Genomic DNA, 27,032 nt, shown 5'->3' on the forward strand with positions numbered 1-27,032 from the left:
TGACATCTCCTTTACCCCTTCTCCACAGTCCTGAATGTTAGGGAGAAAATAAGACAAGCCAAACCCGGGTTATGGTTAAAATAATAATTATTAGTAGGTTTCAAATGAAAATTGAGTAACTTTAATATCCCATGAAGTAAAAATAAAAAATCTTACATTTTATACGGTAAAAAAGAACATTAAGTACTTCTTCTTTTGACTCAACTCAATAAGCATATCTCGGGTGAGGATTAAAAAAACAAACAAAATAAACAAATAAATAAAATAAAATTAGCTGCTTTTCTAAACCCTGGTGAAACTGCAAAATACTTACAATGAACAGCTAGGCGTCTAAAAGTGTCACTAATGTTTCTATAATAAAAAGTGCCCTGACATTTAATTAAAAATGGTTAGTATTTGAACCCCAATGTAGATGTGTAGAAAGTTCGCAGCAGCACTGAATCAGATAAACGTTTTTCCCTTTTTTCCTTTAATAAAACAAAAGTGCCCGTGGTGAACAGCTGTTGTTAGTGCCAGCCCAGCATCTATCTCTTCCCCTTGATAGCACCCCTCTGATTTCTGGGGATCTGCCCACCCCAACCATGTACCACTCTGGTAGGAGCAGCAAGCTATGGATCAAAGTGCAAGGGGGTGGATTGGCACTGCTCCCCCATTCCTACTCCCACTTGCCAAGACCAGTCCCATAGAAATCCTAGAAATTTGGCCCAAGGACAGATCATGGTTGGAGCTGAGTGGATTACAACTCCCCAAAGAGACTGTCCCTATTTCTTCACCCAGATCTCTGCCATGTTCCTGCTTCTCTCTCTCTGGAGTTCTGTTTGCACTTCCATTTCTTAAGTTTTGGGACCTCCACATTCTTCTAAAACTTCCACTCTTCTTTAAGTTTGTTGGTTTCTGTTTCTTCCATAACAGTGCAGGTAAACACTGTCATTAATCCCATTTTACCAAAACTTAGGAAGATTAAATAAGTCCCTGCAGATCAGAGAGCAAGTAGGTGAGAGAGACTGTAGGTGAAGCCAAGTCGGTCTGAAATCTGAGTCAGAGCTCATACATAATTAACCTCCAGGGAACTAGGACTGAGTCCTTCTCCATGATATGTTGTTTCTGAAGCAACCAACACAGAGTTTGGTACATTTTTGATGTTCAAAAGTTTGTAGTAGAGTGTATTTTAGTGAAATCAAGACAGAAAGGCTCCAGTGTAGTAAGTGCTAACACTGAAATTTAAGTTAACATCCGGTTCATTGTCTCCATTAAACCCATCACTTGAGACAATTCACGTCACAAACACAGGCCCAGCTGTACTTCATCGCCCCTTCTTTAGCACAGCTCAACACCGAGCCACAACAACCAAACACATGCACACACGCAGACTGAGATGAGCACACGCCTGCTGTGTATGCATGTGTGTTCTCTTTCCTGGAAACTCCTATTAATCACCCAAAGTCTTCTCTGCTTCCATTTATTTTTAAAATTACAGTACCTATATAATTTTACTATGATGCTCTGAATATTTTAATGTGGGCATACGTTGGCATTTAGCCTCATTTTTCATTTCCTCATATTTACTATTTAATTTTTACTTTATATATTATAATATCCTTTTTCTACAAATGGTAAGGGCAGAGGACAGATTATTAAATAAAATATTATTTCCAAAGAGACAATCTCTACTGGATCTCCCATTCACATGTACTTTATTCTTTTTTTAAAAAAATTATTTTTATTTATTGATTTTAAAGAGAGAGAGGAAGGGAGGGAGGGAGAGAGAGAGAGAGAGAAGAGATTTGTTGTTTCACTTTCTTATGCAGTCATTGGTTGATTCTTATACGTGCCCTGACCAGGGATGGAACCTGCAATCTTGGCATATCAGGATGATGCTCTAAGCAACTGAGCTGCCCGGCCAGGGCCTCTACCCAGTGTCTTTGTAGGAACACGGCAGCTCCTTATTGGAAAAGGCTTGCCACTTGGCTTCCTTGGAATTCCCATCTCCATGCTACCTCTCCCAGGAGAAACCCTGGTTGAAAGGTTCTGGTTGAATTACCTAAACCCCTTGACCTCTTCCTATCAAGCTTTTACCAAGGTCAATTAATATTAGGGTTTTATAAATAATTACATCAAATGCTTCTCAGAGTTCCCATTTTAACAAGCTGTTTCTTTTAATATTTGAAAAGTGGCTGTTCACATCATCTCTGACAAACTCACCATGCTTACCTCAAATGGCATTTTCTGGATGAATATTGATTTCCTCTTAATTTTTGTTCTATGATTTTGAAAATTATTGACAACCCATTCCCAGAACAGTAATTAGGAGGTAATATGCACAGAACAATTCAAAAACAATTCTGGAATGTACTGTACTCTTGTTTCCAGGCCAGGCCCTATATCCCCAGAGGCTAGGTAGTATTTCTTCAGCTGCTCCTTGGTTCAAGCAGCATGACCTAAACAACAATGTTCCTTGTTCAAAGTGTCCTCACAGCAGCATCTGCTCCACTTGGGAACAGAGAGCTCAGCTCCACCCCGTGCCTCCTGAATCCAAATCTGCATTTTCACCAGATCCCCAGGTGATTTTATTTTATTTTATTTATTTTTTATTTTTGAATATATTTTATTGATTTTTTACAGAGAGGAAGGGAGAGAGATAGAGAGTTAGAAACATCGATGAGAGAGAAACATTAATCAGCTGCCTCCTGCACACCCCCTACTGGGGATGTGCCCGCAACCCAGGTACATGCCCTTGACCAGAATCGAACCTGGGACCTTTCAGTCCGCAGGCTGACGCTCTAGCCACTGAGCCAAACCGGTTTCGGCCCCCAGGTGATTTTAAAGGGTAGAATCTAGTATGCCTATGCTAAATGATTGGTAATGAGTACTTGGGGAAATAGTATAGGAGAGGAAATCTTTCAAATTTGGGCTCAGTGGGAGGAGTGACAAAATGGACCAATGAGAGTGTGATTACCTTAGGCAAGGGGTATGCCCATTGCATTGCCAATCAAATCCTTCTTGCTAACTCTTCTGCATCTTCTACTCTGTCAAATCAACTTGATCTTGAATATTTCCACATATATACTTTCTTTCTAATGTCAAGCGAAATGCTGCATTATCCTGCAAAAGTTGCATATCTTTACATATTGTATTATACAGGGTTCTCAAAACAACAGAATGTATAAGATGAAGATATTGGCTCATGTAATTACGGAGGCTGACAAGTCTCCCAGGATCTGCAGGGTGAGTCAGTACTCTGGTGACCTTGGTTTAGGTCTAGTCTGTGTATGAAGGCTGAGAACCAGAACTGATGGTGTGAGCTCCAGTCCATAGGCTCAAGACCAGGGAGAGCTGAGGTTTCAGTTTGAATTTGAAGGCAGGAAAAACTCTCTCTTCTTCATGGTAAGGTCGGCCTTTTCTTTCTACTTAGGCCTTCAGCTAATTGGATAAGGCCCACTATTTTAGGGAGGGCAATGACCTTTCTTCGCTCTACTGATTTAAATGTTAATCTTACCTAGAAACACCTAGAATGATGTTTGGCCAAATATCTGGGCACCCCTTGGCCCAGTGACATTGACACACAAAATTAACTATCACACTGATCATGTTCCCATTTTCTAGAATTCCCCACCCCATCCCTTCCACCACACATCTTTCCACGCATAGATCAAGACCTGTGTTTTCCAAGAAGCTTTCCCTAACTTCCCTTTGTGAATTTCCTCCTTGTCGCAACTGCCTATAGCATTTAAAGAGCCAATACCACATGCTAATCTAGGATTATTTACTCTTTCATGTTCTACTCTTGTTCTTGGTCTATTAGACTTGCTTCTACCTAACTGGTAGCATCATCAAGACCTGAATGTTTTCCTATTTTACTACACACCTCACAGTCCTCAGGTGCCCCCCAAATCCAGGATAATTGATTTTTATTTAGCCTCACAGTTAGAAAATACTAGAATATCCCTTCTACAGGATGCACTTGCCACTGAAATGAACATTGCTATCATGTATGCACTAATGGAGACCTCTTTGGAGATAGGCAGGATGTTGAATTTTTATTACACCATTTTTGAGTACATAAAATGATACCAATTTAGAATTTGTCTTAACTTGGATTTCCACCCTGACATAGGTTTTGCTGCAAAAGCCTCAGGAAATATTGTGTTCATGTATGTAACCTGAATGATTTTGAGGAGGAAGCAATTATATTGTAATGTCCTAGAGCTGGGCAGTTGTGAGAAGGAGGTTGATGACATGAGACAGAAAATACCATGGTGCTGCAACAGTGAAAAAGACAACCCAGAATCCATGCAGAAAATGCCTATTCCCACCCAAAGGAGTTTAAAATGCCCGTGGTTGGTTCCCTTCAGCAAATCCCAGACTGCCCCTGATGGAAGAGATGAGGTTAGGGTGACCTGAGAGCCCACAAGGAGCCTGTAATGCCTCCCTTAGGACAGTCCTCTTGAGCACTCCTGGAGGAGAGTGAGGCATGCACAGCAGAATCAGGAGGCAGTGAGGAGAAATAAGAGGGTCTCTGCCCTGAAAACCAGACCGCTGCCATCCACTGGTATTGCTGCTGGCCTGGGCACTGATGTTTATATATCCTCATGGCAGGTCCCAGGGCCAGGCTGGTCGCAATCTTCCTGACATTGATATTGGAGCATCAGCTTTCTATTCTTGATAAATTAATTCCCATGCCCATGCCTCCTTCCCAGGTACTTTTCCCTGTTAAAAACCTCATCCTTACTTGCCTAGACTATCTACACTTTAAAGAGCAAAGAGAACATTTTGTTAACCGGTGGTTTGGAGAAGCCTGCTCTAATATTCACAGGGTCTGATTCAAAAGTACAAATGAAGGTCCATATACTATATGTCTAAATATTTAAAAGTTAAAGCCAACAGATGTTTAATGAAATATGTTCCAACCTATGTCTTTGCCTAGAAAACCAAGTTCAAATTTAGGAGGCATCTTAGCCCTTAGGTCATTGGTTCTCAACCTTCTGGCCCTTTAATACAGTTCCTCATGTTGTGACCCAACCATAAAATTATTTTCGTTGCTACTTCATAACTGTAATGTTGCTACTGTTATGAATCGTAATGTAAATATCTGATATGCAGGATGGTCTTAGGCGACCCCTGTGAAAGGGTCGTTCGACCGCCAAAGGTTGTGACCCACAGGTTGAGAACCGCTGCCTTAGGTATATTTCTATCCACAACGAAAACGGCCATTAACCACTAAGCTGTACACCTGAAACCAATACAAAGTAAAATTGGAAGAAAAAAATAAAATTTTATAGGCCCAACCTTTTTTTAAAAAAAACAAAAAACCCAAAAAGCTACCCTTAATCAAAATCTTGGGAGATGGAATAGTTGACTCTTTGGAGGATGGACAAGACAGAGAGGCTAATACAGGCCCAATAGGTTCAGTGTCTCTAGCATCCAGACAGTGGTGTTAAGAGGGGTCACAGACTCAGTGGAAAGGGCCACAGCCAGCAGGTAACTCGAGTCAAATGTCTAACACAGGAGCTCAGGGGAAGGAATTGTCTTCCCCAGGTCCAAGGGCAGGACTGGGACTGCGGTGGGAGCAGACAGAGGCTCTTGTGCGTTAGTGAAAGAATCGGCCTTAGCACAACAGAGAAAACGCAGAAAATACAGCACAGTGGAAAAGTCGCACACGTACGACTCGGGTCAGACAGTTGAGAGCTGCAGCCTCGGGAAATCTCCACACAAACAAATAGGCATCTGGGATTTTCAGCTGATATTGGAAGGGAATGCAGTCCTTCACATGGAGCAATGGGGGAAAACTCCACGCATGAAAAGTATACTTGCTGTCAACTGCCTACATAAGAGCTCAGGATTCCTGCGGCCTCTTTTTACGAAAGCCCCTGAAATAAGATGCAGACTCCGAGGATGATCAGGATAGGACATGGCGGGGAAAGGTTTGCTAGAATTTAGGAAAAGAAAAACCCAGACTATCCAAAGTCTGAAATCATGTTCCTGGTTACAGACACTGTGATATATCCTCAGGGTTTCCCGAATAGCAAAATCATATATAGTTCTCCTTTCAGAGTTAGGATTCATTCATTCTGAACATAGCCCCTTGTTATCCATATGAATCTTCTGAGTTGTATTATTTGTAGATACTAACATCTGCTTAGGAGAGCCAATTGTGCCCATCTCTTCTCACCCCTGACTTCAGGGACTTCAGGACAGTGACTTGAAATTGGCCTTGGTGGGAGTGTATATTAACACCATAGAAACTGGCAAACACTGCAAATCAGGGTTTTCCTTCCCCGGGAGAGCCTCTTTTTAAATAAATTTACCGACACACAACTGTACCAAGGCCACAAGCGGGTAAAAATATCAAAGTCAAGCCAGCCTGATTCAGTGGTTGAATGTCAACATATGAACTAGGAGGTCAAGGTTCGATTCCTGGTCAGGGCACATAACTGGGTTGAGGACTCGATCCCCAGGGTGGGATATGCAGGAGGTAGCTGATTAATGATTCTCTCTCATCATTCATATTTTTCTCTCTCTCTCCCTCTTCCTTCCTCTCTGAAATTAATAAAAAAAAAATGTGTTTTAAACAATCAGATAAATAGCTCTCTTACGTAATGATGCTAATTTCTGGATAGGCTACATGTTTATGACACATGCAAGCATAATTTATATACTTGTATCTCAATTTTCAAATACTGATATTTCTCACTCTTAACCTTTGAAAATAAAATCTAAAGTAAGAGGCAGATATATCAGTATTTAAAAATTATCAGTATTTCCTCCCGGATTATTTTATCTAAATTTGATTTATAAAACATGGTTTATTGCCCAGAAAGGTAATACAATTTAGTTCTGTGTTTAAGAAAAAAGGAAAAACATATATTTCTGCACCTGGTCAGAAAGTGCTACTTAGCTTTTGAGAATAAATTGAACAGCACAAAGGCATTCTCACATTGATGGTTTTCTTCTGGGGCTTGTTTTCTGAAAATGCCTAAAGCACCCAATCCAAAAAAAATACCAACACATGCAGGTGTGTGTGCATTTCCAATGGGAGTCTGTCAGCCCTTCAGCTCCCTTCTGTAAGAAATTAAAAAAACAAAAAACACAACAAGTTTCCTCCTTCCAGTCTTGCTCCAACATGCCCAGGGCAGACACCGCACACCTGCTCTGCCTTGGTCGCACGTCACTCATCATCAGCGGGAAGGAAGGCCTTGAGAGGGAGCAGGGAAAGGAGGGTCACCTGTCACCTGAAGAGCTGGGCACGGGCTTTGTTGTTTTAGATGTCTGAGGGCATAAAGTTACCAAATCTGGAAAAGTCAGAACTGCAGGGTGAACTCACTACATGACTCCTTTCCTGGGAGCAAGGATGGGAAGCAGTTTTTATGGTCTGTCAGCTTTAGCACAGTTTGCAGAATACTGAACACACGTGCCTGGCTCCATCCTCGTTCTGATTTATCTGCAACATCTGTGGGGAAATCCACAGACGGGAAAGAAATGACCTCAACAACTTCTTTTACCCAAAGTGCTGCTGTATGTTCTCCATATTCTAGTCTACACTTGCTCCAAAAACACATTGGTGAAGTTGAATTGGAAAGTTCCTCATTTGAATTTCCTATAACAGCTCTGACCTGGCTGGGATTGATTTGGCTAATGAAAAGTAAATATTTTGATGTCTAATGAAATTTAAAAGATTCAATATCTTCTTTAGAGTGTTATATTGTAATCATTAAATTACTGTGGAGGGATTATTAATGACCCTGTTCCTGGCCAGCGTGGCTCAATGGGTGAGTGAAGACCTATGAACCAGAAGGTCACTGTTCTAATTCCCAGTCAGGACATATGCCCAGGATGTGGGCTCGATCCCCAGTGTGGGGTGTGCAAGAGGCAGCCAATCAACGATTATCTCTCATCATTGATGTTTCTATCTCTCTCACCTTCTCTGTTCCTCTCTGAAATTAATAAAAATATTTTAAAAATATAATGGCCCTTGAATCTGTCCACATTCTGATCTCAGGGAGTAGTGAATATGTGATGTTACATGACTCAAAGGACTTTGGAGGCGTGACTAAATTAAGGATCTGAAAACAGGGAGAGTATTCCAGTTATCCAGGTGGGCCCAATGCAATCAGAGGGTCCTTCTAAGGAGGAGAGGGGACAGAGAGATGTAGGTATTGTGCTACTGTTTTTCAAAAGGCAAAGGAATGAATTTTCCCAGAGCCTCTGAAAAAACACAGCCTGCTGACATCTTGGTTTTAGCCTAGTGGAAAAGCTGATATGGATTTCAGGTCTCCAGACCTGTATGAGAATAAACCACTGACCCACACTGGCTGGGCAGATAATTTGACTTTTTGATGAGTGAGCCCTCACATTCTATGGAAATGGATTGTGTCTCTCTCTTCTCTCTCTCTCTCTCTCTCTCTCTCTCTCTCTCTCTCTCTCTCTCTCTCTCTCTCTCTCTCTCTCTGTGTGTGTGTACGTGCGCATTTAGCTAAAAGGATCGTGGGAAGCAAAAGAACCCATTTTAAGGAAGTTAAGACTATGGGGGGTGAGGATGGGTGACACCTGTAATACTGTCAACAATAAAAAAAAGACTACAAGGCAAGCCAAAGTTTGATTACTCACACCCCCAAAAAGAATGGAGGTGCCAAGGTGTATGGGGAGGGAACAGCCCTAGAGTCACTGGTTTGTAAGCTGTGAAGAGCGAAGCTGATCAGACACTGGCAGGGCAATGGCCCTACGAGACCACACAAGTGAGGTACAGCTCACAAAAGAGCCAGAGACGCAAAGAAGAATACAGGTTTTTAACTAACTTTTCCCTGATAGAAGGAATCCTAAGACAAAAGAAAGAAAAAAAACGAGTACCATAAGTAAGAGGCTTACCTTGGAGAGAAACACGCAGAGCTGGCCTCCTGGGGCAAAGCTGGTTGTTGTTATTACACACGTTGGGTGAATGTGGATCCACCTGGAGGAGTGAGCGCTAGTCCCATGTGCAGCCCAGGTGGAACAAGGCATCTCTGATGTTCATTTGCTGTGAAATAAGCAGAAATGAGGCCAAGTCTTGATGTTCGGTGGCCATTTCTGAAGTCGGCTACCTTGATGGGATTTGGGGAAACCACCCCGATGTGGGGCTGGAGCAGCACCAATCCTGATCCATCACTTCCTCTTGATTTAGTGAATACAGAGCTGTGCAGGGGTCTCTGGAGATAGTAAGCCTTAGAACTGCGTGATGAGCCAAGCATAATAGCAAAAAGGGCTGAACCCATTTGCACCTGAAGTGGAATTGGTGTGAGATCCGAGAGAAGCAGGAATTGCTCTCAGCTCTTCAATAAGCACCAATAGGTAGAAACTTTTGTCTAGGTCAGTGGTCAGCAAACTGCAGCTCGCAAGCCACATGGGGCTCTTTGGCCCCTTGAGTGTGGCTCTTCCACAAAATACCACGTGCGGGCACGCATGTACAGTGTGATTGAAACTTCGTGCCCCATGCGCAGAAGTCGGTATTTTGTGGAAGAGCCACACTCAAGGGGCCAAAGAACCACGTGTGGCTCGCGAGCCGCAGTTTGCCACGCCGCAGTTTGCCGACCACTGGTCTAGGTGCATAGATGAGGGTCTCCTGATGCCCATTCTTGGAGGCGCTACAGTAATTTTCTCGGCCTCCAACCAATTGCTCCCAACATACTATTCTTCTTTTGCATCAGTGACCGGGGGCTCCATCCCTTCCTTCCATGTCTACCTCACTGGCTCTGCTTTTAAAAATTGTGTATGGCAGCAGCATACACCACGACACATTATTCAAGCTGCTCAATTTAGGCCCCAAAGTAGTAGTTTGTATTGTTTCACAGGCCCATTTTAAAATCTAATAAAAGATGTCAGCCCTCCCATACCTCCCAAACAGAAGACTGCATGGATGACCATCATTATACGGCAGCTGCCACATATATTTGCAGGAGTCCATGAACCCCCCAGAGGCCATTCATGGAAGCCCGTGTGAAAAAGCCCTCGACTTAAAGGATGGCTTCACCCTTAGGGTTGCTAAGAGCTTTAGAAAGAGAGAGAAAGAGGGCGTGCAATGATGCGTGTGCCTTTTCCTTTTAGATAGCTTGGATCTCTCTTCGAGCTGTTGAAGAGTTGAAAAGCAAATAAACGTCAACAGTTCTGAATCCCAACATTGTTTAATGACAACCTTCCCATGTTTGCCAACTTGCTGCTTAACAACAATCCTGTTGACACTGTAAAAAGCTTTCCAGGTCCTCCCAGGTAAATAACCCACTCCTACCGATCACTGGCCACCCAGCTGAATTCTTTCATACACAGAGAGCATGAAGATGAGTCATTCTCTTTGCCAAATGTACCTTGACATGGTATAGATTTTACTTCTTCACGAGTTCTTTTCATTTACTAACCTCAGCGAAGACAGTTATAAGAAAGCATCAACTTTCAGGGAAACTGTATAACTAAAATGAAATTAGTTAAGTTCCCATATCTGTGAAAATTGTAAATATCTAACTTTTCTGAACCATTCTATTTTGTGTTCGAATATGGTTAGCACCTGACTCTTTGGATAGGTGAAAATATTTTTAAAAATTTGTCATTTGCTGCTGAAATCTCACCGAAAACTATGTGAAATGCAGTGAGGTGTTTGTATGCTATTGGGAATAAAGAGGTAAAATTATGTGATGGAAATTACAACAGGCATCTATTCATTATAAACAAATGGGAGACATGGTAGGTTTCCTGAGGAAAAAAAAAGAGCCACTGAGAGTCAAAGGAAGCAGAACTTTTGATGTAGAAAAGGCCAATACGGAGTGGACGGCAGATAAATAGCATTGTGCCCTTGCTGGCTCTACTGCAAAGGTAATTTAATCACTTAATTTGATCCTCTCAGTACAACCTGGCAAGCAGCCTGAGGCAGGAGCAGAGAGCAAAGGCAGGGAAGCAGGGGGTGGGGCGCGGAATGTGTTGGGTTGACTAACCAGGCCCTTCCCTAACAGCCAAGAAGGAAATGGATTACCTGTGGCTGTGACTAAGAGACCTGCGGCCAACAAGACCAGTTGCCCACATAGAATTCTGCCAAGAAGTTAAGAATAGTTCCAGCTTTCACGGTGGTTTTACTCAAGTTTGGAAACAGGTGGAAATGTCTGAGAAAGTCAGGTGATAGTTTTAACTATAAATGGCAAAAGAAAATAGAAATATTTCCCCAAAGTCATATGTAAGTTGCTAGAAACAACCTTAAATGCCAGAGCTCAGAGTGGAGCTAGACAGATCATCAAGGGCAGGTTCCCAAGATAAGGTAAGAGGAGCTTGGATTGGGATATTGTATAATGAAATTTAGAGGAAAAGGCATGTTAGATATAATTGAATCCCCCCTGACTCTCCTGTTTTATATATGAGGGGCTTCGCAGAGCTCCCACGCCATTAAATGAGTTACCTAGGGTCCTATAGTTAGTGGCAAACCAAGTAGGCTCCAGAGTCCTTAAGGACTGGTTCAGGGACCCTGGAAATGGGGAAATGGGTGCAAGAGGTAAGACAATGGAAGCCTAGCTGTTGGTTAACAACTGAAGAAGTTACAAATGAGTAAGAAGACATCAATTGTAATTAGGTGTTAGCATAATTTAGAATTTTTGTTTTTAGTGCTTTTCCCCCCATGGTTCTTAAAAACATTTTTTTAGGAAGTTAGGAAACTTCTTTTTGAAAACCATATTCTAATCACTCTTTCTGTAAGAAAGCCAAAAGCAATCGTTTTAGTGAAGGGTTTTTACCACTACAAATGTCAAGAAAGTGACATGATCTATTTGTTCCTCTTATTTAAATAGAAAGTTCTTAGAAATGTCACTCAATGATTTGACCATATTGTGAATGGTTTAAAATGAAGATTTCTAATTACTTCTACCTATAAATTGAGAACAAACTTTGAGCTAGGCAGCATTATTAGATTCTAATATTGCCATGAACTTTAAGGAGCTGAAGGTCTATAAATGTGCAGTAAAAAACAAGGACACCTTGACTTTATTGTTAATATATTTTAAAAACTCTTCTAGAACCTTCTTCACAGCTTTTTAATATCATATCACACAAAAGTATGAAAAAAAACCTAGTAGTTTTCTGTGGCTTAAGAACCTTCAGCACTTGCAATTACTATTACTATATTACTGAATCAGGAAATATTGACCAAAAGTCTCTTTTCTATACATACAAAATTTACCTTAAATAATTATCTCAGATGCCATTTTCTTGACAATTATAATAGTAAAAGCTTAGCACTATAACTTTTGTTTTTGGTGCTCTGGATACAGAAAGAGTGATTAAGATGTATTTAAAAAAAGAAAAGGATTCTAACTCAATAAAAAGCTAAAGAACCATAAAATTATTTCTAAAACATGGTTACAATGTGGTGCTTATTTCACTAATTTGTAGCTTGAAATGTTATCTACAGGTGGTTTTTCTTAGCCGTGGATTAAAACACATATGCATTTGGCCATCCATGTAATTATGCAGGGCCCCGATAGAATTTGCTGGAGCCCAAAGATATAAAGCCCTATTAGGTGACTGAGAAAAGAATGAGTGAAAGAAGTGAAACCTGTTCTTTTTATCATAATTTTAATAAGAGACATTTAATTTTGCATGACTATTTAAGTATTTTAATAATAAAAGTAAACTACTTGAAAATAAGCCAGTGCCCGTACTTAAAAAGCATTTTGACACAAAGAGAAAAATATCTAAAGGATGTTGAATTCCTCTAGTGAGGAATATGAGGAATGGCAAGTGTTATACCAGTATAATTTGTATTACTCTTAATCACCAAAGCCCATAGGCTAAAACCTTATCCAAGCACGATCTTCATAAGAGTTGGGATGTAAAGAAATATCAGTGGAATCCTTATAAGCTGTAAACTCAAAACTTTGAGTATTTTCAGAGAACAGCATAGCATACTATATCACTTAATTTTTAGAAATATCCCGAGTAGAATATTCTATAAAGTTTGCAATGAGAGCATAGAGAGAGAGGAAGGTGTGCTGTGGAGTTAAGGATGAGGAGAGTAGTTATTTAAGGACTAGGCCCTGTTTCCTAAGCATGAAAAGGCAACAGCAATGACCAAGCCAGTGATGAATTTCTTCTGCCAGGATTTAGGAATAAGCTGATGAAGTTCCAAGCACAGTGACTCTGCATATCACTCCCAACCCCAAGAAACTGCCCCGGCCAAGTGTCTCAACTATCTTTCCAGTTGAATGATCAGAAATTAAGTGTTAATCAGAGCACTAACTTACCCTCCAGAGAACTTCCAAATTACTCATGGTATTTAATCCATTTCAATTCCAAAAAATGCGAAGAAGCCAGGAAAGAATCAGAGTTCACCTTCAGTTGCTGGCCCTTGGAACTTGCTCAAGTCAACCTACAAATGCCAAGAACTTTTCTTTTGTCATCCTTCTTTTAAAAAATCATATGAATCTGCACCAATCCTCTGAACACAGATTGAGTCTCTCTAAATTAACACAAGTATTTAGGATTTTTGTTTAACTGGTTAATGACATCCTAGTCTATGTTTCTTGCATACATTCGAGTCTTATACCTTAAAGGCTTCTCTGAGTCTCCTGCTAATGTGGTCACACCAGCTGCAGGTCTGTTCTCTTCTGCTCTTATGTACTTGTTCTTCTTGATGACAAATGGTCTAATTGCATTTAGTTCCGTAGTACCTAAAAAAGGGGCAAACCCACTCAGGGTTTAAAATATAAATTTTAATAGAAATCTCAGTAATCTCCAGGTATTAATAACCTTAACATTTTATTCAGGTAATACAATGAGTAATACCCACTATAATTCCCTTAGTGCTATGAATAATTTCTTTTTCTAATTACAAAATGAAGAAATAGTACACATTTATAATACAATGTGGATTCAAGATTAGGACAAGAGTGCTAACATTATTTCATTGCAAACACACAGACCCATAAAGAAAATAGTTTTTTGAAAGAAAGGAAGGAGTAAGTGAGAGAGGAAAAGATTTCCAGTAAGGTTACATAAATGTAATCTTGAATATCACTTTTGTGAGGAAACAGTAATGTAAAAACAGTAATGATAAAAGATGTGTCATTCAAAATCAATCTCAATTTTACAAAAATCATTTATAAAAAATTTTATACTCATTTATAAAAATCATTTGGGATAGTTGAGAAAGCTCAGACGGAAGAGAGTAGTAGCTGAGTTGAGCATTCACTCATTCACTCATTCATTCCTTCAATCAATCAATCAATTAATCAATACTAACTAAACAAAGAGGAAGGCCCTTGAAGGGAAGAGTTTCCTTTCCCTTTCGTAGACTTAAACCTCCAAATCTAAGACTAGACCTCTAAAATGTTTAGGTACCCACTTAACTAGACAAACCTTTATGCAAACACACTGCTGCGTAAACACACTGTGTATGTTTCTGTGTTCTGTGTGTGTTTCGGGTTCCCATGCATACTGTTGTTGTTGAGGCACAGAGTGGAACTGTTATCTATACATGCATAAGCTGAAAGCATTAGGCCAGTTCCTCTGAAATGCGGCCAACTCTCAGTACATTTATTAGTTCATTAATTTATTCAATATTTATTTCCTTCAAAGTATTTGCTGTGAACCTACCATATCCAAGCATTGCCCTTAACACAGCTATTCTCCTTTCAAAAAGCTATCAGGCTGGAAAATGAGTTGCTGTACATCTACAGAGGAAATAACTCAGATATATCTACATTTGTTTTACTAATATCAAAATGATAACTTGTAAACATAAATAAATAAAAATGAAAAATGAAAAGCTACCAGCAAAGGCTGTCCATTCTAATTTCAAAATCTATCTGGAGTTGACCATTTCTTATCATCTCCCCTGCCCTTAAGCTGGTTCAAATGATCAACTCTTTCTTGAACAACTGGAGTAACTTTGAACTGGTTTCTCAGCTTCCACCTTCCTTCCTAAATTATTTTATCCAGAGTGGTCCCTTTACATTGTGACCCATTGTCATGGTACCTCTTTGCTCAAGACCCTGCAATCATCCTCCATCTCTTTCAGAGTAAAGCTTAAGACCTAGCACAACCCATCAGGCCTGGCCCCACACTACCCCTTACATCTCCTCTTTCCTCGCTTCGCTCTGCTCCAGCCACTTTGATGTCTTCCAAAGGCTTATGTGCCATCCTGCTCTTGCTAGTTTGTCTTTCCACAAATATCAGGAAGGCTCGCCCCTTCCTTTCCTTCAGGTCTCTTATCAATCCGGCTTCCTTCCCTGACCACCGTGTGGAGATGGCATCCATTTCCCTCCTCACAGTACACTCTGTTTCTTCCTTCACTTCACTTGTCTTCCTTGGCCTTATCACCACCTGATTGTTATCTAGTTATTTGCCTTTCTCCTCCAGATCAGGGACATTTTGTTCGGGCTGCATCCCTGGGGCCTGGAACAGTATCTGGCACACAGTGGGAGCTCAGTACACAGTGAATGAATGAATAAAATAACTGATGTGTCACTTTCTAAGGATGACTTTGTCGGAACCCTCATTCGAGTGACTGGATTTCCCACTGCAAATGGATTTGCATTTATTTTATGGATCTGAAACATTGCGAGATTGGGTTAAAGGGGCTTGCTTCTCTTTTTTTTTTTTCTATCATATTTTCCTCCTGAGATTTGGGTACTGTTTCTCTTACTCACTTGTTCAGAGCCAATCAATGTCACCCTTTAGTCTGCCAAAGTGGTTGCCGAGTGATGATGAGGCGTTTCATCCCTCCGGGAGCCTCAAGCAGCGCCTGTGCAGCATGTACAGTTGCTGCCGGCTATGAGTGAAAATCTGAGACAGTCTCCTACCAGGGAGCTCAGACAAGGAACATTCAGACTCTGGGTCAGAGCAGAGAGCTTGTCAAGTCTTCCCTTCAGTACTCGTGCCGGTGTATAGTGCTCATGAAAGCGCAGTGCCCCGGAGAGTTCACGGCACGCTGAGGCACTAAAGGATCCCCACAGAGCTCCCACCAGCACTGTGCAGAGAGAGAGAGAGATCTAGGTCTCTCTCGTGACGAAGCTCATCATATACTTTTATAACTTAATTTCTAATAAAACGTTATTTGAACCAAGAGAAAAATCCCTTGTGGGTTTTAGCATTAGAACTGGAGCAGTAAAGAAATCAGCTTTTTCTCATTGAGGTGACATTTCTTTTTCATATGGTAGAAGCGATATAGTGATTTTTAGCAATGTGGTGGTATTGGTCTGCTGGGCTGCTATGACACAATACCGTAGACCTGGTGGTGTCAATAGGAGAAATTTAATTCTCTGCAGCCTGGGTAGTCCAAGATCAAGGATCCCACAGATTCCTTTCCTGGGGAGAGCCTGCTTCCCGATTTCCGGCTGTGTGCTCAGATGGCCTTCTCCCGGGACATGCCTTGGAGAGAACCAAAAAGAGAGCAGCTGTCTTTCTCTTCTTAAAAGGCCACTAATCTCACCATGAGGGTCCCACACTCATGGCCAAATCTAAACCTAGACCTGTATTTCCCAAAGGCCCTACTTCCAAACATCATTACATTAGGGGTTAGGGCTTCAACATACTATTTGAAGAGCAGAACATGCAAACATTCAGCCCTTAACAGTGGACTCAAGTCTTGGTTGAGATAATTACTGAGTGTATGTAGGCGAGTTACTCCTCTTTTCTAAGCCTCAGTTTTTGAAACCTGTAAAATGGACAGTCAGTCCCTTCACTGAAGTCCTATTGGTACTTAGCAAATAATTTCCATGGAGCAAGTTTTAGCTGGTAGTTGTCATTTTTATCTTTTAAATGCCTCCCTTTCCATTATGTAATCACTAAAAATATTCAGGAAGGTATTCTACTTATAATGAAACATGGCATACTTTTTATTTCTAATTTATAGTGTATTAACATGTAAAATGTATTATCCCTCAAATGGAAAATGGCTTTATAGGTTCCTAAGCTCTTATTTTAAGAAGCCAATTTTCATATTATGTAAGAACTTTATCAAATATTATTATACAAATATAAAATAGTATTAAATTGTAAAAGTTCAACTGTATAAGTACACATAAATACTATAGCTTATTTATAATTTAATGTGAAAGTAGATGGTGAACACTTGCTGACTAATATATATATTATTTTTCTTTTATTTATAGGAAGAGTTCTAAGCATCCTATATAATAAAAGCCTAATATGCAAATTGTCCTGTCGGGCGGTCATTCTACCAGAAGACCAGGAGTTTGACCACTTGCTATAACCTGTGCCACAGGGGCTGGCACAGAAGATGGCAGGGCGGCAGTGGAGTTACTGCCAGCTCTTATGGGCCCCAACAAGAGCTGGACTGCGGTGAGATGGTGGAGTAGGTGAGCAGGTGGCGCCAGGCAGACAGCGACCAGTGACAGCGGCGGGGGGGGGGGGGGGGGCACAACCCCAACCAATCACCCTGCAGGCAGGATGGTGGAGCAGGTGAGGGGGTGGTGCCAGGCCAAGGCAGGGTGCCAGGTGAGGCTGCTGGGCTGTGAGGCTGCAGGCGTGAGCTGGGGTTGTGAGGCTGGGGGCTTGAGTTGGGGCCCGATCTCCGCAGGCCACCCGGAGGGACCTCACCTGTGCATGAATTCATGCACAGGACCTCTAGTATAAGATACATTTAATAAATTTGAACTCCCCTTCACTCCTATATCTATGTAAACTTTAACATAAACTAAAATGTTAACATTTCCATTTTTTAGATATTAGTTTATATTTTTAACATTATTGCTTTGTTCATCTACCTGACTTCTATAATTTCTAGTGCAGACAGTAAGAGATGATTACCTACTGTACATTCTGTTATCCAGAGTGGTCCCTGTAAGCTGTCAATCATTGTTATGTCACTCTTTTACTGTAATGTTCACTGCCTGCCAAGATTCAGCTATGCATTAATTGAGTCAATATTTATGAAGTGTCTGCTGTGTACCAGGCACTGTTCTAGGTGGTGGACATATAGAAGTGAATAATACAGGTAGTGTCTTTCTCCTGAAGACAATTAAATCCCATTTTAGAATTTAAAAAAGTAATAATAATAAGAAAATAAACAACCAGGGAAATTTCAAATTTTTAAAAGTGCTAGAAAAGGCTGAAAAATAAGGAATAAGGGTAGTGTATGTTCCTCTACATTACTGCTCAGTGGAAGCCTCCCGGGGTGATGCCATCTGAGCAAAACCCTGAAATTCGAACTGACGTAACCAGCCAGGTAAAGTAAGCCAAGGGAAAACATTGCATTTAGAGGAGAGAGCAAACCTAAGGCCCCTGAGCAGGTAAGAGTTTAGCATGTTCAAGGACCAGTGGACCAGTAGGGCTGGAGGCATAATGAATAAACACATCTGGAAGGAGGTGGTGGGTGAAGTAGGCAGGGACCAGATCCTATAGTGCTAGTATAGTCCAAAGGAGGATGTTTAGACTTTATTCTAAATTCAGTCAGAAGCCAAAGAAGATTTTAAGGAAGGGATGACATAATTTTACTACATATTAAAACAGTAAACTTGGCAATTGTATGCTTAATCCTCTGCAGAAGTGAACAAAAATCTAGGAGTCCAGGTTGGTGGCTATTTCCATAACCCAGGCCAGAGCTAGTGTGGTTTATATGAAGGTGGTGGTAGTAAAGATGAAGAGAAGGGGGGGACATCATAGACTCTTAGATATTCAACTTGAGAAAATGAAAAGAAAAAGTGGAATGGGAAGCCTAGTATAAGATGAAGCATTATCAAGAATTCTATTTTTGAAAGTTAAACTTTATTATATGTTATACTATACAAGGAGAAATGTCAAATGCACTGTTGGATATGGGTCAAGGCTAAAGACACATTCAGGGGCTAATGGCACCTGGGTGAATGTAAATTCATTGGGCTAGGAGGAAATATAACCTTCCACATTGAGAGGTCTCATTTATAAGAGGAAGCCAGCAAAGAATAATAGAAATTGTCAGAAATGGAAGAAAAACCAAAGAATGTGTAATTGAATAATAACAATGATGATAAGCAATTCCTGTGCCAAGTACTGCTTTAATTGCCTTAAACTAATTTAATTCTTACCATTTCAAGAGCAAGGTTCTGTTGTTATACTATTTTATAGGCAGGGAAACTGAGGCACAGTGAATTAAACATTTTGCCCAAGTTCAACATTGCTCTCTAATTTGCAAAAGAAAAGTAGCTTTTCTATCCCCTTCCAAAAAAAAAAAAAAAGATGTCAAACTTTACTGAGAGACAAAATACAATGACAGGAAAATAGTCATTGTATTTGTAACATGGAGATGGGTTGTTTCAGTAGAGATAGCTTTTTCAGGGTAACATGGTAATAAAAGATAGATAGATGGGGATTAACAAGTAAGCAGAAAGTAGGAAGTGGGAACCATAGCCTTACACAACTCTTGGGTGCAGTTCTATTACAGAGCAGAACAAAGACATGGGGCTGTAGCAAGAGAGGGATTTGGGACTCAAGAGAGGTTTGTTAGATAGGGTGTCTGGGACCTCTGAACCAGGAGGTCACAGTTCAATTCCTGGTCAGAGCACATGCCCAGGTTGCAGGCTCAATCCCCAAGGAGGGTGGCAAGCAGGAGTCAGCTGATCAATGATTCTCTCTCATCATTGTTCTCTCTCTCCTCTCTCCTCTCCTCTCCTCTCCTCTCCTCTCCTCTCCTCTTCTCTCTCTCTCTCTCTCTCTCTCTCTCTCTCTCTCTCTCTCTCTCTCTCTCTCCCCCCCTCCCCTCCTCTCTGAAATCAATAAAAATATATTTAAAAAAAAGAAATAGGCAAATGACTCGAGTAGACATTTTTCCAAAAAAAAAAAAGGGCATAAATGGCCAATAGGCACATGAAAATATGTTTATCAAGAGGGCGATGTAAATGAAAACCACAATGAGCTATCACCTCACACCTGTTCGGATGCCTATATTTTTTAAAGTGTTGGGGAGAAATTCAAACACTTATGTACTATTGGTGGGAATATAAAAATGGTTCAGCCACTCTGGAAAACAATATGGAGATTCCTCAAAAATAAAAAAATAAAACAGAATTACCATGTGATCCTGATGGGAAACATAAAAATAGATTTTTGGGAGGGGGCTAGCAATCTGACTCTGTACCTAGTTAATCAGTATCCCTAATGCTCATTCTTGCTAGCTGATAATCAACTCACTGCCCCTTCCTTAATTATCTGGTCTTGCAAGACCTATTTACCTAAATACATTTTACAGAGGACATAAATCATGAACAATACACAACCCCCAGAGGAGGTTATCAGTGCTGGTGTCAAGCAAGGCCTTTAGGCGTGGTCTCATGTCCTCCATCCCAACACACAAGGCTTTTTGCAAAGCCCGTGAAAGGTCCAGAAGTCTGATCCATATTTGGGGGACAAAGAAACCAAAGGGTATAAAGAAAAAGCTTCCTGCCAAAACCAGTTTGGCTCAGTGGATAGAGCGTTGGCCCTGCGGACTGAAGGGTCCCAGTTTGATTCCGGTCAAGGGCATGTACCTTGGTTGCGGGCACATCCCCAGTAGGAGATATGCAGGAGGCAGCTGATGATGTTTCTCTCTCATTGATGTTTCTAACTCTCTATCCCTCTCCCTTCTTCTCTGTAAAAAAATCAATAAAATATTTAAAAAAAGAAAAAAGAAAAAAAGAAAAAATTCCTCCATATTGGCTTGCTCAGGATTTGGAAATAGGCTCTCCTGAGTCATGGTACTAGTACATCTGGAAATAAATGGTTTTTTTCCTATATCTCTGAGTACTGCTGTGTGTACCATATTTTCTGGTCACCTGGTAAATTCTGTAGCAATCCAGTAATTCTACTTCTGGATAGTTATTTAAAATAATTGACATAAGGATGTCCATGAGATATGTTCATTGCAGCATATTTCCGGTATTCAAGATGTAGTAACCACCTACAGATGACTGGGTAAAGGAAAGGTGGCATATGCATAAAATAGAATATTATTCAGCCTTAAAGAAGGCAATTCTGCCATATGGGACAACATAAGCTTTGATGACATTATGTTAAGTGAAATAAGCTAGTCACAGAAGGACACATACTTATGATTCCACTTATATGAAGACTAGAGGCCCAGTGCATGAAAATTCATGCACTGGGGGAGGGGGGGCCTCAGCCTGGCCTGCCTCCTCTCACAGTCCAGGAGCTTTCAGGGGATGTCCTACTGACAGGTTAAGCGGGGAGAGGGTCTCAGCCACAATCTGGCCTCCCTCTGCGGGAGGTGACTGGGCCAATCAGGGGAAGGCGCCGCCCCCATCACCTTGCTGCTACTACCACTGCCAGCCACCGCAGCTGCCTGCCCTCGGCCCTCACAGCTGCTGTGGCTTTTTCCGTAAGGACGTTGGAAGATGTCCTGTCTACCTGGTCTAATGAGCATTTTACCCTTTATTAGTATAGATTACAAAAATAGTCAAACTCATAGAAGCAGGGATGAGAATGGTGGTGGCCAGCGGCTGGAGGAGGGGGAAATAGTGAGTTGCTATTCGAAGGATATAAAGAGTCAGTTATACAAGATGAATATGTTCTGGAGAGCTATACAGTATAATAGCTATAGTGAACAATACTGTACTGTACAGTTAAAATGTTGTTAAGAGAGTAGAACTCATGTTTAGGTTTAAAAAGGGGTAAAAAAAATCTGGATTTTCTTGAGCAAAAAAAGTGAACGTTTCTAAATCAGGATTCATCAGTTTGGGCCACCTGATTTGCATGGCCTAGTATATATGCAAAAAATAAAGATAAATCCTACAACAGAATCTGAAATAGAGCGTGCCTACAAATTTAACTCTGTCCCATCTCAAAAGTTAGGCCAAATTATATAATCAAATACTAACTTAAAGCTCCTTGTGAATATTGAATTTTATCCAAGGAGTTCAAAGCACTTCGTCAATAAATAAATGTTATTAACACTTGTTGCTTACTATGTCCATGAAATGGGATATAAAATGCAAATTAAAATCTTGGTTTGCAAGACACAAAAGCAAATTGTGTAAGAACTCACTGAGCTAAACTATGTTTTAGTAAATCTAGAAACGATGGTACTGAAATAATGATAAAGCAGTCATCAAACATGAATCAAAAATATTGAGATATTAACTCTGTGCAAAACACTAGTCGCTGCCTGATCAGTTGCATACAGGATCAGTTGCACAGGTTGCGAAAACGTTTTTTGGAGATTTGAGCTATGTGTGTTTTCACTGGGCTGAAAGACTAAATGCCTTGATTGATTGATGTTATGAAACACACACACACACACGCCGAAATTTTTAAATCCTCGGAGATTACCAAAACAAGATTTTTCTATAGTAGATCAAAGTATATACACATTTTTAAGTCAGCATAGCACTTGTGAAACAAGACTAACATATTCTTTCTCAGGGGTAATGGGCTTCTCATTAGGAGAAGAATAATTCCTGAGATATCAATTGTTTGGGGATGCTTGGTGAAAATCATTCTAGTAATCTGAGCGGCATTAAGGCAATAATACAGCAAGCATACAAAAATGTTCACAGCTACTCTCTGTTCCCTGGGAATTTAGATGGGCAATCCCATATGGTTAAAAGTACTTGTTATGCATGGCAGAGGATGATTCCAAAACAATAGAAATCACTAAGGAATAGTAAGACGGAGTTAAAAATGAAGGGAACCTTGCTTTTCTGATTAAAAGAGAGCTGCAGGCAATTTTGACCAGTGGCTGCCAATGCTATGTCCTCTTCACATCATCTTAGATGCTAATTTTGTGCAAGAACCTGACTATGGAAGAATTGAGTTTATTCAACTACTTGTTTCATCACAATAATAATCTCAGCGAAGACATCTGACTTCTCACTCTCTTTGCTGCCTCATATTATTCAGCTGCTACAAGATGATCTGTATGGGAATGACTGGGAATAGTTTGAGTGGAAAGAGAGCAAGGATGAAAATCTCTTGAGTGTCACGGTTGCAGGTACAAGCTGTTGCCTCCATGCCCCTTAGGGGAAAATGACATTACACATAGCAGAAACAGCAGCACACTCCTCTTACTACCTTGCATTTGTGAAGGAATTTCTTTTTGGGGGAGTACAGGGTGCTGGGCACTATGTCAGCCTCTAAGCAATGCTATGGATGCTTCGTTTTCATGAGGACCCTGAAAAGTAAGACAAAATAAGTCTCAGACTCATAAACTGGGAACAATAACTTCGGGAGCAAAGTCGATTTCGTGCACTCAGGCAATGGGATTAAATGAACACCACAAACTCTTCTCTTTGTGAAAGCTAAACTTCTCCTGGCTGAAGAGAACAGCCACAATTACTTAAAATTCCTGAAATAGGCCAATCATTTGTCCAGAGGGTGAAGAAACCCTGCCCAACTGGCTCCCACTCGAAACCAGTGTCAGGTTCCTGACCTTATGAACTCCCAGATGGAAAAGAAAAGGAGGAGCTGTTCTCCATAACCTCTCTCTCTCTCTCTCTCTCTCTCTCTCTCTCTCTCTCATTAAAGCAGGTAATGTGGTGGTTTGTATTGTCATTCACTGATTATCTCTCAGACAGAATTGAATTGTTATATTTTGTTATGGACTTTCATCCTTTGTAGATTGGATAATATTTTTTAGTTTCCTTTTCTTAAAATGACACTGTTCATTAAGGGAAATATTTTTTCTCTTACAGCGGGTGTTGCTGGTAGATGAGCATGTCCATGACTATAGATGTGCTCTAATAGTTCACTTTTAAGAAGACATTATTGCGTTCTTTGTGATCTACCACCTTCTTTTTTTTCTAAGTGTTTTCTGAGTGGGACTGGTGACAACAGGTCTCAGAAATCTGGAGAAAAGTGAGGAGTGAGACTTCACTGTCTAAAGCAGTGACTCTTAGAATGTGGGATTTTTTTTTTTTAACAGGAGAAAATTAAAGTTGAATACATGTGCATGTGGAATTTACATAGGCATGAAACATTGAGTATATAAGACATTTTTATACTAAAGAGAAAGAGGGAGGAGACAGAGTATTAGATTTCAGAAGTGAGAATGGGCAATTTACAGGTCATTGAGGAAGAGCAGAATATACATGCTAGGAAAATCCCTGCTGGGCGACTCAAAAACAATGAGACCTGGGGTACCTAGTAAGAGTAATTACTAATTTAATTCAAATTAGGCTCAGATGACATTTTTAGTTCTTCTTCCTGAACCAGGTTTCTCTGTCTAAATCTCTTGGGCAGGAAAAGGTGGGAGGGTCAAAGGTTGTGGATGTCACAGGTTTCCTTGAAAACTTGGTAAAAAACTAAGAAGGTACATTAGAGAGAAAAAAATGTTTATATGCTCACAAAAAAATCCTATATAATAAAAGGCTAATATGCAAATCAACCAAATGGTGTAACGAATGGTTGCTATGGTGCACACTGACCACCAGGGGGCAGACACTCAATGCAGGAGCTTCCCCCTGGTGGTCAGTGTGCTCCTACAGGGCGTGCACTGCTCAGCCAGAAGCCGGGCTCATGGCTAGCAAGTGCAGCAGCGGTGATGGGAGCCTCTCCCGCCTCTGTGGCAGCGCTAAGGATGTCTGCTGAGGGCTCCTGGACTGTGAGAGGGTGCAGGCTGGGCTGAGGGACCCCTCCCCTGAGTGCAGGAATTTCATGCACCGGGCCTCTAATATTATATAAGATCTCGGGAACTTCAGAATCCTGCTAACATGCACAATGGTCCCTCACCCAAAAGTTTATGAATATTAGATAAGTCCTGTATAATGAAAGGGCATGAATATTTACTGAGTTTTGGAAGACTTTGCATGCCCCACTATATCTCAGCCTGTGGCTGAAGTCTTTAGGGCTTCTTAGTTAGCCCCATTGCTCTGAGCTCTACTATAAAAAAAAAAATACAGGTCAGTCTTCAATAGCAAGAACTGGATTCTTCATAAGTGCCGGTCATGAAGCAAATGGCAAATGTCCTACCCTATCTTCCCCTAAAAGTTGAGTTTTTAAAATTTCAACCACAGACCACACATTGCATAACTCACTTGGAGCACTCAGGGATTCACTTATGAGAAAGATGTACAAGATTTCAAAACTGGCTCTAGCGGGTGGTTTTGCAGTTGCCTATATGAAATGATCTGTCAATTTTAGCTTTGATTTTAGAAAACACATGGCCACTTCTTGATACATTCTTCATAATAAGCAGCTTGGATAGTACTCCTACTCCTGAATTCAAACTTTAAAAGTATCTGGAGAAAGAACAAACCTCTCTCTTCTTGAGACATTTCCTCCAGGGCAGACCGAAGGTATACTGGGAAAAGAGAAGAGGGAAAGCTTGTCATTTTTCTATCCATAGTATCCTGAGCTGTCAATTCAGCAGCTTTCACAAGAACTAAACCAATTTTAAAAAGAGAGAGAGAGAGAACTTGAAAGTGTTGTACCATTAGCTATTCTGATTCTAGTCCATACCAGGAAGCAAAGGTTCTTATTATACCTTGTTCTATTTTTGATCTAATCCGTATCAACAGCCTGAAGTCTCAGCATGGTAATGCTGGGGAAATTCTTTGATGATAATTGGAAAGTTCACTGCCATGCCCCTTAAGTTAAACAATCTGACTGTCACTGGGAGTGTCACTTGGGCTATAAAGAGCCATGGATAAGAAAAATGGGCATCTGAAATCAATGTGGGGTACAGGAGTCAGTGTGGGGGTACAGGAGTCAGTGTGGGGGCTACAGGAGTCAATGTGGGGGTTACAGGAGTCAGTGTGGGGGTACAGGAATCAATATGAGATATAGGAGTCAATGTAGAGGCTACAGGAGTCAATGTGGGGGTACAGGAATCAATGTGGGGGGTTACAGGAGTCAGTGTGGGGGTTACAGGAGTCAATGTGGGGGCTACAGTAGTCAATGTGGGGGCTACAGGAGTCAGTGTGTCAGTGTGGAGGCTACAGGAGTCAGTGTGGGGGCTACAGGAGTCAATGTGGGGGCTACAGGAGTCAGTGTGGAGGCTACAGGAGTCAGTATGGGGGCTACAGGTGTCAATGTGGGGTACAGGAGTCAATGTGGGGGCTACAGGAGTCAGTGTGGAGGCTACAGGAGTCAGTGTGGGGGGTACAGGAGTCAGTGTGGGGGCTACAGGAGTCAATGTAGGGGTACAGGAGTCAATGTGGGGGCTACAGGATTCAATGTGGGGGTTACAGGAGTCAATGTGAAGGCTACAGGAGTCAGTGTGGGGGTTATAGGAGTCAATGTGAAGGCTACAGGAGTCAGTGTGGGGGTACAGGAGTCAGTGTGGGGGTACAGGAGTCAGTGTGAAGGCTACAGGAGTCAGTGTAGGGCAGTGATGGAGAACCTTTTGAGCTCAGCGTGTCAGCATTTTGAAAAACCCTAACTTAACTCTGGTGCCGTGTCACATATAGAATTTTTTTGATATTTGCAACCATAGTAAAACAAAACTTATATTTTTGATATTTATTTTATATATTTAAATGCCATTTACCAAAAAAAAAATCAACCAAAAAAAATGAGTTCGCGTGTCACCTCTGACATGCGTGTCATAGGTTCGCCATCACTGGTGTAGGGGGTACAGAAGTCAATGTGCAGGCTACAGGATTCAGTGTGGGGGGTGCAGGAGTCAATGTGGAGGTTACAGGAGTGAAAGTGAAGGCTATAGGAGTCAATGTGGGCTACAAGATTCAGTGTGGGCTACAGGAGTCAATGAGAGGGCTACAGGAGCCAATGCAGGGGCTATAATATCAATGTAGGGGCTACAGGGGTTGAGGTGGGGGCTAGAGGAGCAAGTCAGAGCCTCTGTAGAAGTTTTCACATTGGTTAGGTTGGGGTATGGAAGGAAGAAGGTGTGCTTCCTGACCCTCATATTTTAGAGCCTCAAAGGAACTCAGTGCACCATCATTCAAACACCCAGATAGCACTATCTTTACTCTTTGTGCAGACAACATGATGTGGGAAGAAAAGTCACACTCCACAGCAGTTATTGAAGACAGTTAAATATTACACCAGGCGTTAAAACCTGGTACCTTCTTGTCATGATAAAGATTGTAACAAGAACAGGAAATGGCACAGCACAAATCCGTTTTCATGATAATGATCTC

At 41.1% G+C, this 27,032-nt stretch overlaps 1 long non-coding RNA gene across 1 annotated transcript in view; it reads right to left on the reverse strand.

The window, feature by feature from the left end:
• LOC118662156 overlaps positions 1-27,032 on the reverse strand; it is an 88,271-nt gene that overhangs the window by 51,535 nt on the left and 9,704 nt on the right. Inside the window, exons 3-7 of the long non-coding RNA XR_004969604.1 lie at positions 25,187-25,231; positions 23,005-23,104; positions 13,547-13,690; positions 13,245-13,369; positions 8,863-9,010 (exon numbers count right to left, since the gene is read on the reverse strand). This is a non-coding gene — a long non-coding RNA (uncharacterized LOC118662156). The remainder of the gene's footprint in view (positions 1-8,862; positions 9,011-13,244; positions 13,370-13,546; positions 13,691-23,004; positions 23,105-25,186; positions 25,232-27,032) is intronic.

This window comes from Myotis myotis, unplaced genomic scaffold (genome assembly GCF_014108235.1).
Source record: "Myotis myotis isolate mMyoMyo1 unplaced genomic scaffold, mMyoMyo1.p scaffold_m19_p_8, whole genome shotgun sequence".
NCBI classification, from domain to species: Eukaryota; Metazoa; Chordata; class Mammalia; order Chiroptera; family Vespertilionidae; genus Myotis; species Myotis myotis.